General features: G+C 34.6%; 1 pseudogene; it reads left to right on the top strand.

Moving 5' to 3' along the window:
• Positions 1–8592: 8592 nt before the first annotated feature.
• Positions 8593–10247, top strand: LOC120588116 (tigger transposable element-derived protein 1-like; annotated as a pseudogene).
• Positions 10248–19286: the final 9039 nt, after the last annotated feature.

The raw sequence follows: 19286 nt of genomic DNA, 5'->3' as shown, positions 1-19286 counted from the left end.
TTAACTTTTCAATGACAGAAATGATACCCAGATCCTACATTGCTAATACATTATTACCTTTGTGCCCTATCTAGATTAGTTGATGAGATACTGAATATCTATACTTAAATGTCCCTGCATAAAATGTGTTGGAAAATAGACCCAGAATCATTGACATTTTGTCTGGTGGATATTGAGCCTTTATCTGTCTAATTAATCTGTCAAATGCAGTATGTAGCAATGAGTTACAAATTACCAGGCAGTTAAAGGCTTTGGGTCATTAGGAAAGGATGGGTTATTAGTAAGGGACAGGTCAAATGAGAAACATGCTGTCAGAACCTTAGACTTTGAATGAGGAAATAGAGATGAATTCTAAACTGGTATTTTAATAGAGACTTGAATAGCTTCAAACTTTAATAGATAGTCTGGAGGCCAGGTGGGGCCCAGGCAAGGACTCATTGATTTGTAAAATGATGGCATGTACACACACACACACACACACAAAACCATCTTTTGGCGAGTTCACTAAATGTCTGTGTGTATTTGGATGGATTTGGTTTTTCAAAAAATCAGCTGGATATATTTCATAAAAAAGAAAAGACTTTAAAATAAAATTAGTGTTTAACAAATTATTGGAAAGATGGAGAAATCTGCAGCTAGCCTTTAAATTTGCTGCTACCTTTCAAGGTATTAGAAAACTAGGCGTCTTTGAAGAGCTTTACTGCCTGCAGACTTGAGCAGGCTGAGTCCCAGGAGAATGCCCAAAACACTACAAAATCTCATGTCTGCTAAAGTCCATGTATTGCCTGATGCTGCCTAAAGAATGGTTTCTGCTTTTCTTCCTCTTTTCTTATCTCACCTGAGTCCTCTCATGATCAAACATAGCAGGAATCTCTCTGGCAAGAGTTACTGAAATAAAAGGGGACTTGTATTGTCTGTACCCATTAAAGCCAAAAAAGATGTGAACAGGGGTTTGCAGCAATGAAAGCGAAGGTTTATTTTATCGATTGATTGATTGATTGATTGATTCATTTATTTATTTTAAATTAAGTTTATTAGGGTAACATTGGTTAATACAATTATATAATTTTTAGGTGTACATTGTTATTTGACATCTGTATATTCTTTTGTGTGTTTACCACCCAAAGTCCAGTTTCCTTCAGCTACCATATATCTGATCTCCTTTACCCACTTCACCCTCCCCCTATTTTCCTATATTTGACCTCCTTTACCCTGTCTACCTCCCCCCTCCTTCCCTACCCTACTAGTAACCACTAGTCTATAGTCCTCTGGTAACCACTAGTCTATAGTCCATGTCCATGAGTATCTGTTTGTTTGTCCTGCTCATTTTTTGCTTTTAGGTATATCCCACATATAAGTGAAATCATGTGATTTTCCACTATTTTTGTCTGGCTTATTTTGCTTAGCATGATTATCTTGAGGTCCATCCATGTTGTCGCAAATGGCAGTATTTCATCTCTTCTTATGGCTGAGTAATATTCCATTGTATATGTGTACCACAGCTTTTTTAGCAAGGAAAAGAGAGAACTATCTGAATGGGAAAATATATTTTCAAGCAACACCTCTGATAAAGGCCTAATATCCAAAATATACAAAGAACTCATACAATTCAATAACAACAAAAAACCAAACAATCCAATCAAAAAATGGACAGAGGACCTGAACAGACACTTCTTCCTAGAGGACATACAATGGCCAACAAATATATGAAAAGATGCTCAACATCGTTAGCTATTTGGGAAATGCAAATCAAAACCATAATGAGATACAATTTCACAACTGTTAGAATAGCTATAACCAATGAGACAAGTAATAAAGAATGTTAGAGAGGATGTGGAGAAAAGGAACCCTCATACTGGAGGACTGAAAATTGGTACAGCCACTATGGAAAACATATGGAGGTTCCTCAAAAAACTAAAAATTGATCTACCATATGATCCAGCAATCCCTCTACTGGGTAAATGCCCCCAAAGACTTGAAAACCCATATCCAAAAAGATATTTGCACACCGATGTTCATAGCAGCATTATTCACCATGGCCAGGACATGGAAGCAACTGAAGTGTCCTGAGATAGAAGATTGGTGAAGGTTTATTTAAAGAAATAGTGTCAAGCCTGGAGGGGCAGATGCGCTAGTGATTAAAGACCTGGCTCTCAGATAACCTCTAGGGGATAGGTTGTATAGGGGAAAACTCATTAGTCATGGTAGCTAAGGGAATTGGGGTCATGGACTCTACTGATTGGTTGAGATTAGAGTAGGAGGCAGTTGATCATTGCATCAGGTCCTGCTGTCAGTCATGGCATTGTTTTGTCTGGTTTCCAGGGGATATCAGTAGAGACAGTCTGCCTTCATCCATCTGGGGCTGAAACACAACTGAGATCAAAATGTTATCTTTAGTTTGATTGAAACTCTGTTTCTGCAGTTAACAGACATGAGGTTTTGTTCTTAAGATTGTTTGATGCTTGCTTAGGGCTTAATGATTAAGGAAGAGGCCATGCAGTATGTGCAAAGGTGGAAGAATAAGGGGAAAAAAAAAAAAGAAGCAAGTGAGTAAAAGGCCAGTTTAAAACAAGAAGAAAGAGAAGAGAAAAAGCCATTTAAAAAAATGAAGTTTGCATGGTTATAAAGGTATGAAAGTGTAGTTTCCAAATATCTAATGCAGAGGAGTGCAAAGAAGATGGTGGAAATGATGTCAAAATGCCAATCTAAGTTCAATTTCTATTTTTTATTTCTAAAGAATTTCTAACGAAATTATGAGTGTTAAATAGATACCATTTTTGAAGTCTAGATCTAGGAGAAATGACTATTCTCTTTACTTGTATTTCCTCCATCTATGTTTGTAATGGCTTTAGTGGTCTGTGCCATTTTTGTGATAATAAAACCATTAATTTTAAGTTTATGGTTTATATGATCTCATGTCTATATTTCATCTTTCTGCATTTCTATATATTCATCTTCAAATTGCAAAAAACTCCTAATCTCATTAGAATATGATGAAGGTTAATCATGAATGCTTTGGAAATACCACAAATAGTGGATGATAAATAATTTTCCAACTGTTTCTGCAAATATCCTTGTGCTATTGTCCTCATTTAAATGTTAGAAATGTTCATACAGAAATACAGAACACATGCACAAAGTCAAAAACTTTTATGTGCAGTATTTCTGATTTTAATGTTTATTTGAATGAGAAAAGAGTAAAGAGGACACTTAGAAGAGTAGTGTTCCGTTACTGAAATGTAGATAATATTGTTTAAAGTGCTAATAAAATACCCAGATGTGGCTTCAGCTCATCCTCTGGACTTTTTCCTGTAAACATGAATTTTATTCTTTACAATTATACCAGGAAAATTTATGTTATGATGCTTGTTTGTTTAAAATAAAAGTCCTATAATAGACAAAGCTGGGGTGTATTATTAATGCAGAAGTACACATCTCTGTTCTAGTTTAATAATTGGCTGCCAAGGGAAGAGATTAAGAGGTTGCTATAGAAAAGGCAATTTTTATTTTGTTATAGGTCCATTACTAAATAGACTAAGAAGGAATTAAAGATTAACAACTTCCCCAGATTCAGTGGATGACAATGATCTATAACTCTTTATATGATGATGAATGATGTGATATAATATAACAGTAGTTAGATAGTCATGAACAACAAGAGGGAAGGCCCAGCTCTGTAACCAGGGCAACCTCCTTTGAAGACCTCCCTTAAGGATCCTGAAACACCCATTTTATGGTTATAAATTACCCCTATATCCTAAGGCACAAAGGCCATAAAAGCTACTGGCTTAAATCAGTCACAAATGCCTGTGCAGAAAGTACTACCCTAACCTACTTATAATCTCAGCCTCATTATAGCTATGCCTGGAAGTTCAAGAATCTAATTATAATAGACTGAATTTTGGATAAATACATGTACAGTAGACAAAGGGTTATATAACAGCCAACTGCCAATCAAAATGACCTCACATGCCAATCATCTAGTTCCATTCTTATAACCTCTCATCAAGGCCCAAATATAAACAGACCTTCCCACTTCTACGTGGTTATAGCCCTCTTCACTGAAACCCGACCCTCCCTTGGAGCATACTCTACCTTTTGTCTTTTTACCTCCTGAATTCCATGGGGCTATAGCCTTCCTTGGTGTGGCCCGTCTCCTTTTAAAAATGTATCTTCAATAAATCTCACTTTTTCTAAATCTTGCTGACCTGTAATTCTTTATCAAGTAGGCTAGGAAGAACCGAGGACCCCCTCCATGCCACTGGGTCAATGGCGGATTTCACATCTCCTCATGGAGTAGCAGAAAGTAAACATTATAATGTAGAATGCATTATATTCTTAGCACATAAACAGGCAGTCAGATTTATAGTATATTTAGCCACTGACAGAATTCCCTTACATAGTTGGGAAATAAATTATTAGAATCAGATAATTGTCTCAGGAAAATTAATATTTTAAGTATTTGGATTATAACAATCATCATCATAAGTTTATTTTATAAACAGTATAAGCCTAATGTATTAGTCTTGATCTCAATTCTAAATTGGACTGTGAAATTGCCCTTAAATTCTTGGTTGCTTAACTCACGAAAATTCTAGTTATGAGAATTGATTTAGTAGCAGAATGCCTAAAGGAATTCATTTACATAGGTATCCAAAATTTCATCCTAAGATGAAGCTAGAATATAAAAAACTCGAATCTCATTGTTTGATCTCTAATTAATATTGCTTAGTATGGCTTCAGGTTTATATCTTTGACTTGCAATCGAGGATGTATGAATAAGGACTCTAGGAAACCCATGGCCACATCTATTTTTGCCCAGAATATCATACACACGGTAGGAAGACCTAACAGCAACATGTCTTAGAACTTAACTCTAGGAAAAGCTGTTTTCTCTTCTCAACAGTCATTTTTTTTTCTTTATATTACTGTAAATAATAACACAATGAAGAAAACTATCATTATCTCCATTTACTATGCACTATATACTATTCTTTGTACTATATGCATAATAATACATTGACTTTTCACGGAAAGCCTATGCAATAAGTACTATTCTCATCTCCTAGACTATGCAGTTTGATTCTTATTATACCTTATTCAAAGAAACTAAACAACTTAAAAACATACATAATACAAGGTGGAATAAAAGTAATATAAAAATAGGCCAAATAAAAAATAAAAATATGAGAGGAAAAAAAAGACAAAACAATGCTGTGTTTTCTTGTTCATTTTCAAGAGGTGAACAGAGACTGACTAGTTATCAAACTCATGTCTCCTCTTTATTCATGGGTTACGTAGCTAACTACATTTCTCAGCTACTCCTAAAATAAGGTGTGAACATGGGACTGCTTTGACCAATAAAATGTTAGTAGAAAAGAGGTATGGCAATTCAAACTTGAGCCCTACGAGCTTCCATTCTTACCTTTTGTGCTTCATTTCCCCCTATCTGTCTTAATGCCCAAGACAACCTTAGAAGCCAAGAATTGCAGATGAACAAATTTCTGTCATGGGAACTTGAAGATTGATGTACAAAATATAGGAAGAGAAAAAATAGTACTGAAATTGCCCCCAGATAAACCAACTAAAGCTAAAAGCACAGTTTATTAAAAGTGATATTTAAGTATAGAAGGTTCAAAATCATATAGTCCAGCTATCTAGTGAATGAATGTTAAACCTTATTTAAGGACTCCTTAAGAGCATGCAGGAGTAGAAATCGATAGTCAAGATTTTAGGCAATCGTCAAGAGTACTATTTCTTTCAACTTAACCTTTTGTTGAATGTTGAGCATCAGATATTTTATTTTTTTCTTCTTGCTAGGTCCCTAAGTGCAGATATCCTATGCTTCTATTTAAAGATGCAACTATGTGCATATAAAAGTCAACTAGGAGGATATCTGGGTTAACATTTTCTTCTGAAAGTTGAATAATCTAAGGAGGAGACATGTCCAACTTAGAATGTGTGCAAGATGAGGAAACCATGGAAACAAGACTTTTCTTTTTTTTTTTTTTTTTCAAAAAACACAACTGTATGTATGTATGCCTTCCTATAAGAATGAGTGAGGAGCTGTGGTCTGGAAGTTGTATATTATATTAGTTTTTATTGCTGTATAAAAATTACCATAAAATTAGCAGTTTTAAACAATACTTATTCATTAGCTCCTGATATTATAGATCAAAAGTCCAGCGAAATGGATTGATTCTCTGCTCAGGGTATCACAAAACTGAAATTAGATGATGAGGGGCTTAGTTCTTCTCTGGAGGCTTTAGGGAGATATATGCTTCTCAGCTCATTCAGGTTATTGGCAGAATTATTTTCCCGTAGTTGCAAATCTAAGGTCCCCATTCTTACTGTTTTCCAGGGGCCATTTTGAGCTGCTACGAGTTGTCTGCATTTCTGACCATGTGATCTCTTCCATATTTGAAACTGGTTACAAAGGACCGCCCTTATGTTGAATCCATATCACACTTCTTTATCTCTGACTTCTTTATCTCTGACCTTTAGACTGGGATTTAAAAGGCTCATGTTTAGATTAGGCTCACCAAGACAATCTACCTACCTTAAAGTTAACTAATTTGGGACCTTAATTTCATCTGAAAAATCTCTTTATAGCAACACTTAAATTAATATTCGATTGAATAAGTGGAAGAAATCTTGGGTACACTGCGGGGGCAGGGGTCAAGAATTTTGGAGTATATCTTAGAATTCTGCCTACCACATAGCATAGTGATGGCCCAAATAGTTGAATGCTGGAAAAAATATAAAGTCAGTTTTTTTCTCAAATGTCGATTTGTGAAGTATGGAGCACAATTGGTACCTACTTTGAGCCACTGTTGAGTATCACTTGCTATGGAGTCTCTAATTCTTTACATTAATCTGATTCTCAGCTTTATTATTTTCTTAAAGTTATCTTTTTTTAAACAAAAGATAAATAAAGATTTTATCATTATCTATCTTTTGTATTATATGTAAGCAACATCATATCCTTTGTGGAAGATGAGTGGAGTATAAATACATTTTAAAAGACTATATTTCTATGACTTTTTTTCTGAGATTATATTAAAAAGTTGTAGTTTTACCAAGTGGAAAATTAGTGATATGAAGAAAGTTGGAAAGGAGGATTAAATAGTTTTCCTTGGAGAAAAAAAATAATATATAAATCATGTTTAACAAAGGATATAGATTAGGCTTCTCTCTCACAGCACTTTGGAAATGAGATAAATAATTACATAGTTGGTGTAATTTAACTATTGGCTTTACTGGAGGAAGTGATTGCACTAGGAAATTATTTTACTTCTATAGTCCTAGAATTCCATTAAAATAATTATTAACTGGTAGGCAATAATTATCAAAGATTCAATAAAATACTATAAATTAAAATATTTGAATATTATATGTAGTAGTTTTATAGTGCCTAGAAATTATGTAAATATTAACACGTTAAGAATGAAATAAATAAAAAGTCTTTTTAAAGATGTGCTGGACATATACCAGGGAGTTTTCAAGGGGAAGGCAGAAGAAACACTCTCTTGGAGCCTTTGAAATGCTCATTTATTCTAGGAAAACTCTGAAATTATATATCAGCTTAGAGTGTCTAGTGTCTTTTTCAAAACTGCATGCCTCAGTAACAATGCTCTTGAAATTAGATACTATGAAATTTTCAAGTTGAAGGAGAATTTTTGACTGATGGATGTGCAAAGCATCATCTTTCCATAAAGCTCAATCTTTCTTCATTTGGGAGCAGAATCATTTTAGCAAGCATTATGCACTGCTGGTAACTTTAGGGGGAAACAAACTGAATTTATGGTCACTAAAAGTAGTCATATATATATATAAAAAATGCTCTGCAGAAAAAAAAATCAGTGAGATTTTCAGCACTTCTATAAACAAAAGGAGTACATAACTCTTTTAATAATAGCTTGATTGTGTGTGTGTGTGTGTGTGAGAGAGAGAGAGAGAGAGAGAGAGAGAGAGAGTCTGGGAGGGAGAGGAAAGGAGAAGAAGAGAGAGAGATATTTGTTTATGTGTCTGTAAATGAGGTGAATACTGACAGGATATCCCCTATAGTGTTCCTTTTTGGTTAAGACATTTGCCAAAATGATAGTCTTCATGTGTGGGCTTTTCTTGGGAAGATGGACTTGAAAACTGAGAAAAATTTAAACATTGATATACTATGTGATAGTACAGGCATTCCTCATTGTATTTGAGCTTCGCTTTATTCTGTTTATAGATAATGCCTGTTTTACAGATTAAAAGTTTGTGGCAACTGCATCGAGCAAGTCTATCAGACTCATTTTTCCAATAACTTTTGCTCACTTCATGTCACACTGTCACATTTTGTTAATTTTCACAATATTTCAAATTTTTATTATTAGTATATCTGTTATTGTGATCTGTGATCACTGATCTTTGATGTCACTATTGTAATTGTTTTGGGGCTCTATGAACCATGATTGTATGAGACTATGAACTTAATCGATAAAGGTTGTGTATCTTCTGACTGGCTGGTTCCTTGCCTTTCTCCCTCTCCTCAGACCTCCTTATTCCCTGAGACACAACAATATTGAAATAAGGCCAATTAATAACCTCATAATGGCCTCTAAGTGTTCAAGGGGAGGAAGAGATACATTTCTTACTTTAAATCAAAAGCTAGAAATGATTAAAATTAGTGGTAAAGGCATGCCAAAAGCTAAAATAGGCCAAAAGCTAGGCCTCTTGTCCCAAACAGTTAGGCAGGTTGTGAATGTTAAAAAAAAAAAAAAAGATTCTTGAAGAAAATTAAAAGTGCAACTCTAGTGAACATATGAATGATAAGAAAATAAAACAGTCTATTGCTGATATGGAGAAAGTTGTAGTGGTCTGGATAGATCAAACCAGCCACAACATTTCCTTAAGCTAAAGTCTAATCCAGAGCAAAGTCTTAACTCTCTTCAACTCTGTAAAGGCTGAGAGAGATGATAAAGCTGTAGAAGAAAAGTTTGAAGCTATTGGAGGTTGGTTCATAAGATTTAAGGAAAGAGCTCTCTTCATAACATAAAAGTACTGATGTAGAAGTTGCAGCAAATTACCCAGATCAAGCCAAGATCATTAATGAAGATAGCTACACTAAAGAACAGATTTTTAATGTAGACAAAACAGCCTTATATCATAAGACGATCTCCTCAAGAACTTTCATAGCTGGAAAGGAAGGGTCAATGCTTGGCTTCAAAGCTCCAAAGGACAGGCTGATTCTCTTTTTAGGGACTAATGCAGTTGATGACTTTTAACTTGAAGCTAATGCTCTTTTACCATTCTGAAAATCCTAGTGCTCTTAAGAATTATGCTAATCTATTCTGCTTATATTCTACAAATAGTAGAACATAGCCTGAATAACAGCATGTCTGTTTCCAAAATGATTTACTGAATATATTAAGCCCACTCTTGACCTACCACTCAAAAAAAAAAAAATTCTTTTCATGATATTACTGCTTATTGACAATGCACCTGGTCAGCTAAGAGCTCTGATGGAAATGTACAAGATTAATGTTATTTTCATGACTGCTAACACAATGTCCATTCTGCAAACCATGGATCAAGGAGTAGTTTCAACTATCAAGTCTTATTATTTGAGAAATACATTTTATAAGGCTGTAGCTGTCATAGATTATGGTTACTCTGAAGGATCTGGACAAATTAAAAAGCTTCTAGGGAGAATTCATCCTTCTGGATGCCATTAAGAACATTTATAAATCATGGGAAAAGGTCAAAATATCAACATTAACAGGAGTTTGGCAGAAGTTGATTCCAATCCCCATGGGCGACTTTGAGGGATTCGAGACTTCTGTAGAAGAAATAGCTACAGATATGATGGAAAAAGCCAAAGAACTAGAATTAGAAGTGGAGCCTGGGGATGGGACTGAATTGCTACAACTTCGTAATCAAAGTTTAATGGATGAGGAGATCCTTCTTTCAGATGAGCAAAGAAAGTGGTTTCTTAAACTGGAAACTACTCTTGGTAAAGATGCTGTGAAGATTGTTGAAGTAACAAAGGATTTAGAATATTACATAAATTTGTTCATAAAGCTGTGGGAGGGTTTGAGAGGACTGACTCCAATTTTGAAAGAAGTTCCACTATGGGTAAAATGCTATTGAACAGCATCACAGGTTACAGCAAAATCATTCATGAAAGGATGACTTAATTGACGAGGCAAACTTCTTCACTGCTGTCTTACTTTAAGAAATTTCCACAGCCATCAACATCAACATAAGACTCTCCACCAGCAAAAAGAGTATAACTTGCTGAAGATTCATTTTTTAGCGATTAGGTATTTTGTAATTATTTACATTTTTTAATTACGTTATCATTTTTTAGCGATTAGGTATTTTGTAATTATTTACATTTTTAGGCGCAATTCTATTACACACTTAATAACAGTACAGTATAAACATAACTTTATATGAACTGAGGAACCAAAAAACTCATAAGAATAACTTTATTGTGATATTTGCTTTATTGGGGTGGTCTGGAACAGAACCCAAAATATCTCCAAAATATGCCTGTATTTGAATTTCTTTGGAGATCTAAATAGAAAAGAAAATAAAAAGTCTAAGAAAATATATATTCTTTGAAAAATTTTCTCTCTTCAATTGAAATGTAAACATACCAATTGGGGAAAAGTTATTTTGGGAAACATCAGACCTTAAGAGAATTATTCATTACTTCTATTTCAAAGTAAATTATTACTGTCGATACAATTTCCTCAAAGCAATGACAGAAAATACTTCAAGTCCAGGTATATATATTTTTAAAATCTTCCTTTTATTATTAATTGCATTGTAAACATAACATATAGAACAAAACACACATGAACATACCATTATTTTAAAGATGTTTTCAGGACTTTAAAATATTTAGTGATACATGTTGGACACTGAAGGCAAAGAAAAGTTAAAGGTATAGGCTGAGGAATCAAGGAACTAGGGCCTGACTGTGAACTCACTTACCATCTATAAGAGTCTCAATAAGTTGTTATAACTCATTAAGATGTTCCCCATTAGTCGAGTGGAGCAAGTAATGCCACATGCATAGGGGTTTTGTGAGGATTCAATTCATATAGGAAAGAAATAATTATTGAGTGTCAACTGACTGAAGAACTGGGGAGGCAGAAATGAGAAAAATGGATAAATTTCCCTGTCCTCAGGAGGCTTATATTCCAACAGGTTAAATATGTTGATAAAGCCTTGCCTTTCACCCTGGCCTTCAGAGACAGCTACCACTGAACTCCTCAGGTGGAGAGAATACAGAAACTGGGCAAGAGTTCTTCCACTGCTACCCTTACAAGTCTCAACCTTCTTTTGATTTATTGGGTGCAGTTTCTATTTCAATTGATGCCTGAACCAAGCAAAGTCTACAGACAAATTGCTTTAAAAAACAGAGCAAAGTTTTCTGGGAAACATGGTAGAGTGAGAAACGTCCTCAAATCTCTCTCCATGAAACAACAATAAGCTGAACATCTAAAACTCAACAAAAAACACCCAAACTACATACCAGCATGTCTGAACATGAGATCTGTGCATAAGAGCTACCACCGGTCAGGATCCCGGGTGTTGGGCAGTGGACTGGGAGAAATAAAGAAGCTGCCTCTCGCAGCCTCCTGAGCTCTCTGCAGGAGGAGGGGGAGGGATGAAGGTGAGGTAACTTCCCTGAACAACCTTGCCTGGAGTGCCGTGAGTTCCACGCAGCCGGCGGCAGGGCCCAGTCATCGGGGAAGAAAGCAGAGAAGCAGGATGGGACCACAGAGAAACAACAGTTGATTTTTACTAGCCCTGGTTGCAAAAGTGAGGATGAGCCACAGCCCCCAACTTCCAACCCAGAGGGCACCTCCCCCCATGCCCTCCATGATCAAACACCATGGAGCCCTAAGGGAATCTGAGCAAATGCTGCCGAGACTGTCACTGACACTGACAGGGACTGAAACTGATGATTGCGAGTGTAATTAAATATATACAAGAAAATAAAACCGGCATTATTAAGGCTTTATGTAAACAGGGATCCAAGAGGCTTAGACGCCACCTACTCAAAACGAAAAGAAAAGGGTGTTCTTTGTAGTAGACTAAAGAAAGACTTTTATATAATAAATCTTCTTCCTGGAAAAACAGCAGGATACACTTCCATTAATGCCCAGGAAGAGAAATAGTCCTTTAAACACCATGAACAACCAAAGTGACAAGGCATCTCAGAAAGAAAAAAAAAAAATCTCCAGAAATTAAGCTTATAGACATAGAAATATACAACTTAAGTGACAGAGAATTCAGGATGGTACATCTGAAAAAACTCAGCGAATTCTGAAACCCATCCTATCAACAATTTCAGAACTTGAAAAAACAACTAGATGAGTAGAACAAGGAGATTGAAACCCTCAAAAAGAACCAAATAGAATTTCTGGAGATTAAAAACACATTGTAAGAGTTGAAAAATGAAATAGCAAGCTTAGGAAATAGAGTTGACTAAATAGAGGAAAGGATCAGTGATACTGAAGACAGAAATCTAGAAATAAATCTTAAGGGAGAGAAAAACTGAAGAATGAAAAAGGATGAAAGAGAAATACAAGAACTAGATGATACCATCAAGAGAGAAAACATAAGAATAATGGGCATTATTGAAGGTGAAGAAAAGGAGCAGGGACTAGAAAGCATTTTCAGACAAATAGTGGATGAGAATTTCTCAAACCTAAGGAACGAGCTGGAGCATAGAATTCAAAAAGTCAAAAGAACACCCAATTATATCAACCCAAAATGCCTTCACCAAGACACAATGTATTAAAGTTATCAAAAATCAATGACAAAGATAGAATTCTCAGGCAACCAGGAAGATGAAAACGCTAACTTATAAAGGAAAACCTGTTAGACTTCTCAGTGCAAACCTTACAAGCCAGAAAGGAATGGAATCAAATATTTAAACTATTAAGTGAAAAAAACTACCAGGAGAAATTAAGGTCTTTCCAGACATACGAAAATTAAGGAAATTCTCCACTACAAAGCCTGCACTACAGGAAATTCTGAAAGGGATCAGCTCGCCTAAAACAAAATGTCAAAAAAAACATAATTAAGAATAAGTGACTAGCAGGCAAATAGAAGCAAAGGAGTGCAATTCTTACTAAGAACAGAGCATGATAAGCTTAAATAATAATAAGAGAATTGCTGCAGCAAGATAGTAATGAATGTTCACCAAACATAGAAACAAATTGAGATAACAATGACCGAAAAGGGGAGGATTCAAAGATCCAAATTCGAAAGGGGAAAGGAGAAAAAGCACGCGTAGAAGAAAAAGGACGACTGAATATAGAACTATTTTTTTTAAATTCGTAATGGTAACCACACACCAAAGATTCAGAATGGAAGTATATAACATAAAACAAGAAGGACCGGAGGGAATACCCACAAAAGCCAACTAAAATAAAGAAAACGGAAACACAAAGACAAAGAAGCAATGGAAACACTGTGCTACCAGTGTTTAAACATGAGGTCTTCTTATAAAATGACTATAAAAAGACCTCATGTTTCAATAAGCACCCTAAATGTAAATGGGCTAAACTCACAAATAAAAAGGCACAGAGATGCAGAATGGATCAAAAAACAAAAACCAATCATATTCAGCCTTCAGAAGACATATCTCAGCTGCAAAGACAAATATAAACTCAAAGTGAAAGGGTGGAAAATGACATTTCAAGCAAATGGCATTCTGAGAAAAACGGGAGTAGCGATACTAATATCGGACAAAACAGACTTCAAAATAAAGAAGGTAAAGAATGATATGGAGAGACACTTCATAATGATAAAAAGAATCATGCACCAAGAAGACATAACACTTATTAATATATATGTTCCCAATCAGGGAGCCCTGAATTACATAAAGCAATAACTAACAGAACTAAAGGGAGAAACAGACCAAAACACTATTGTAGTAGGAGACCTAAATACTCCACTGTCGGATATGGATAGGTCATCCAAACAGAAAATCGATAAGAAAATAACAGCCTTAAATGACACATTAGACCAAATGGACATAATTGACATATACAGAGCCTTCCATCCCAAAACAGCTGCTTATACAGTCTTCTCTAGTGCACACAGAACATTCTCAAAAATCGACCACTTACGGGAACACAGAGATAACCTCAACAAATATAAAAGGGTTGAAATCATATCACCATATGCTTTGATCATAATGCTTTGAAACTAGATATAAACTGCAAAAAGAAATCAGGAAGAACCACAAATACATGGAGATTAAACAACATGCTACTGAAGAATAACTGGGTCAAGAAAGAAATAAAAAGATCAAGAGATACATAGAAACAATAGTACAACAATAAATGATAACAATAGTACAACATATCAAAACTTTGGGGCACAGCAAAAGCGATCCTAAGAGGAAAGCTCATATGATTACAGGCCAATATCCAAAAACAAGAACGAGCCTAATAAACAACTTAACACTTCATATCAAAAAAATAGAAAAGAAAGAACAAATGAAGCCTAAAGTCAGCAGAAAGAAAGAAATAATCAAAATTAGAACAGAAATGAATGAAATTGAAAACAAACAAAAAAATATAGAAAAGATAAATGCAACAAAGATCTGGTTCTTTGAGAAAATTAATAAAGTCGACAACCCCCTGACTAGACTCACTAAAGAAGTAAAAGAAAGGACGCAAATAAAGAAAATCAGGGATGAAAGAGGGGAAATTATGACAGACAATGCAGAAATACAAAGGATCATACAAGAATACTATGAAAAAGTATACAACATCAAATTTAATTACCTAGAAGAAATGGACCAGTACTTAGAAAAATACAACCTACCTAGACTGAATCAAGAAGATATGGAAAATCTAAGTAGACTGACCAGTAGTATGGAAACTTAAAAAGTCATCAAAAATCTACCCAAAAGTAAAAGTCCAGGGTCAGATGGCTTCACCAGTGAATTCTACCAAACATTCAAAGAAGATTTAATACTTATTCTCCTCAAACTCTTCCAAAAAATCAAAGAGGAGGCAATACTTCCCAACTCATTTTATGAGGCCAATATTTCTCTGATACCAAAACCTGGTAAAGATAACACACACACAAAAAAGAAAACTACAGACCAATAACTCTCATGAACATAGATGCAAAAATCCTAAATAAGATACTAGCGAACCAAATACAGCAGCATATTAAAAAGATTATACACCACGATCAAGTGGGCTTCATCCCAGGGACACAGGGATGCTTCAACATATGCAAATCAATTAAGGTAATACACCAAATAAACAAATTAAAAAATAAGAATCTATGATCATAGCAGTAGATGCAGAAAAAGCCTGCGACAAGATACAGCATCCATTTATCATCAAAACACTTAACAAATTCGGTATCGACGGAAAGTACCTTAATATAATAAAGGCCATATGTGACAAGCCCTCAGCAACATTGTCTTTAATGGTGAATTTTCCCTCTAAGATCAGGAACAAGGCAAGGCTGTCCACTAGTGCCACTGTTATTCAGTATAACACTGGAGGTCCTAGCGAGTGCAATCAGACAAGAGAATGTTATAAAAGGCATCCAAATGGGAAACAAAGAAGTTAAACTGTCACTATTTGTGGATGACATGATTCTCTATATAGAAAACCCTAAAGACTCCACAAGAACATTATGAGAAACAATAAGCAAATACAGTAAAGTCTCGATATAAAATCAATGTTCAAAAATCCATAGTGTTTCTATACTCTAATAATGAAGTGTCAGAAAAAGAAGTGGAAAAAATAATTCCTTTCACGATTGCACCGAAAAGAATAAAATACCTAGGAACAAATTTAACGAAACGCGAAGGACCTGTGTAATGAAAACTATAATACCTTGTTAAAAGAAATCGAAGAAGATACAAAAAAATGGAAAGATATTTGGTGTCCTTGGATTGGAAGAATCAACATAGTTAAAATGATCATATTAGCTAAAGCATTATACAGATTTAATGCAATTCCCATCAAAATCTCATCGGCATTTTTTAAAGAAATAGAACAAAAATTCATCACATCTATATGAAAGCAAAAAAGACCCCAAATTACCAAAGCCATCCTGAGAAAAAAGAATGAGTCTGGCTGGAGTCACCACTCTGTTGACTTTAAATTATACTACAAAGCGACAGTAATCAAAATGACATGGTATTGGCAGAAAAAAAGACACATGGATCAGTGGAAGAGAATTGAGAGTTAAGAAGTAAATCCTTATTTATATGGGCGAATAATTTTTGTCAAAAAAAAGCTAAAAACATACAGTGGAGAAAGGAAAACCTCTTCAATAAATGGTGCTGGGAAAACTGGAAAGCCACCTACACAAGAATGAAACTAGACTGTGGTCTATCATCACACACAAAAATTAACTCAAAATGGATTAAGTACCTAAATATAAGACCTGCAACAATAAAATACATAGAAGAAAACATAGGAACTAAACTCAAGGACCTTGGACTTAAAGATTTTATGAATTTGACCTCATAAGCAACGAAAGTAAAAGCTAAAATAAATGAATGGGACTACATCAAACTAAAAAACTTCTACTCAGCAAAAGAAACTGTCAACAAAGTAAAGAGACAACCATCTAAATGGGAAAATATATTTGCAAGCAATGCCTCCAATAAGGGCCTAATATCCAAATTATGCAAAGAACTCATACAACTCAATAACAACAAAAAACAAACGATTCAATCAAAAAAATGGGCAGAGGACCTGAACAGACACTTCTCCCTAGAGGACATACAAATGGCCAACAAATATATGAAAAGATGCTCAACATTGCTAGCTATTAGGGAAATGCAAATCAAAATCACAATGAGATACCATCTCACAACTGTTAAAATAGCTATAACCAACAGGACAAGTAATAACAAATGTTGGAGAGGATGTGGAGAAAAAGGAACCCTCATACACTGCTGGTGGACTGCAAATTGGTACAGTCACTGTGGAAAACAGTATGGAGATTCCTCAAAAACTAAGAATTGATCTACCATATGATGCAGCAATCCCTCTACTGAGCATTTACCCCAAAGACTTGAAAACCTATATCCAAAAAGATATTTGCACACTGATCTTCATAGCATTATTCTCCATGGCCAGGACATGGAAGCAACCAAAATTTCCTATGTTAAATGATTGGTTAAAGAAGCTGTGCTCCATATATTCAATGGAATATTACTCAGCCATAAGAAGTGATGAAATACTGCCATTTGCAACAAATATGATGGAGTTTGAAATAACCATACTAAGTGAAATAAGCCAGACAGAAATAGTCCAAAATCACATGATATCACTTATACGTGGGATTTAAACCTAAAAGCAACAAATGTACAGGACAAACAAACAGACTCATGGACATAGTCTATAGACTAGACTAATAGTTACCAGAGAATTGGGGATGGGGCAGGAGGGGGAAAGCACGTGGAGTAAAGGGGTCAAATATAGGGAGGTAGTCAAGGGTGAAGTGGGTAAAGGGGATCAAATATGGTAGCTGAAGGAAACTGCACTTTGGTTGGTAAACACACAATAGATTATACAGGTGTCAAATGATAATGTACACCTGAAAATTATATAATTGTATTAACCAATATTACCCATTAAACTTAACTAAAAAAAATCCTCAAAAAAATATGTTGATAAATATAAAGTCCTTAGCACATGTCTGGCATATGATAGTCATTTAATAAGTGGAGACTATAATAATTTCATTAATTTTTAATGAAAATAAATCTTACAGTAAGAAAATTTTGCAAATCTATGTAAAATTATGAAAAAAAATGTAATTGAGATAAAGAGTTTTTTTTTTAGTACAGAACAGCTTCAGATTTTAACTACTTTGAAAATCGAGGCTTGTGTTCCTCATTTTTCCCCAGTTATGATAGTTTCAACCACCTGAGTGAATAGGAACAGATGAAGAGAAGTGACTGCAAACCACATATAAGAATGTGAACCATCTTTTCTATATCCCTATCATGTCTGTACCAAAATCATGTTTTGATGTTCTAAACACCGGAGAGAAATATCCATATTAATTTAGGAGGAGGCAAGAAAGATCCCCCATTTGCTACCACAAGAAGGTTAACAGTTTCACACTACATTGACTATCCTGTGAGAATGACCTTAGAATGATAGAGTACAATTATTCATCATTATGAATGTATAAGTCTTGCCTCATTAATCAAGGTGAGATGAAGCAGACCACTTATTATTACTGTAGACCTTGGGTTAAAATAATTAGCACTTTTAAATATGTTTTGTGTTTGGTCAAGTTAGAAAGGCCCATTTGAAATCTGAAAGTCTACATTACATGTAATTATTAGCATTTTTTAAAGTATTTCAGGAGAGAATATATTTATTCTATATCAAGAAATATTCAAGAAGTTAGAGCAGAGTTTAGATTTAAGAGAATACAGTAAACACAAGATAATGAGAGTCATCCAGCATTTATATATAGCTAAACAAATTCATAGTAATTTCTACTGACCGAGATAGGTCACAATATCTTATAGTCTACTGAAACAATGTTAAGATTAAACAGATGCAGACAACAAAGAAAGATAGGTTTGTGTGTGTGTATCTATTGTTTTATTTTTAAAATTATGAAAAAGAAAATGTTGAGGGTTAATAAATCTTGGTAGTAAGTACATGAGTTTTCATTATATATACATAAAATATTTATATTTTATAATATACATTTTTATTAAATTTATTGGGGCTAACATTGGTTAATAAAATTATATAGGTTTCAAGTATAAAATTTAATAATACATCATTTGTATATTGCATTGTGTATTCACTATCCAAAGTTAAATTTCTTTCTGTACCATATGTTTGATCTCCTTTACCCTTATCTACCCCCTCCCCCCCGCCCCCTTTCCCTCTGGTATCCACTAAACTATTGTCTGTGTCATGAGTTTTCATTTGTTTGCCTTGTTTGTTGTTGCTTTCAGTTTTATATCCCATGTCTGAGTGAAATGGTATGGTTCTTGCCTTTTTCAGTCTCATTTATTTTGCTTAGCATGATAATCTCAAGATCCATCCATGTTGTTGCAAATGGCAGTATTTCATCATTTCTTATGTCTGAGAAAGGGCACTTTTGGTTATTTTTAAATCTTGGCCATCATGAATGAACATTGAGGTGTATATATCTTTATAGATACATGTTTTCAAAGTTTGGGGGTGGATACTCAGAAGAAGGATTGCTGAGTCATATGCAAATTCTATTCTTAGATTTTTAAGATTTGACTTGCTGAC

Source organism: Pteropus medius, unplaced genomic scaffold (assembly GCF_902729225.1).
Source record: "Pteropus medius unplaced genomic scaffold, Ma_sr-lr_union100, whole genome shotgun sequence".
In the NCBI taxonomy this organism is placed as follows: Eukaryota; Metazoa; Chordata; class Mammalia; order Chiroptera; family Pteropodidae; genus Pteropus; species Pteropus medius.
This window is presented reverse-complemented; position numbering and strand designations above follow the sequence as displayed.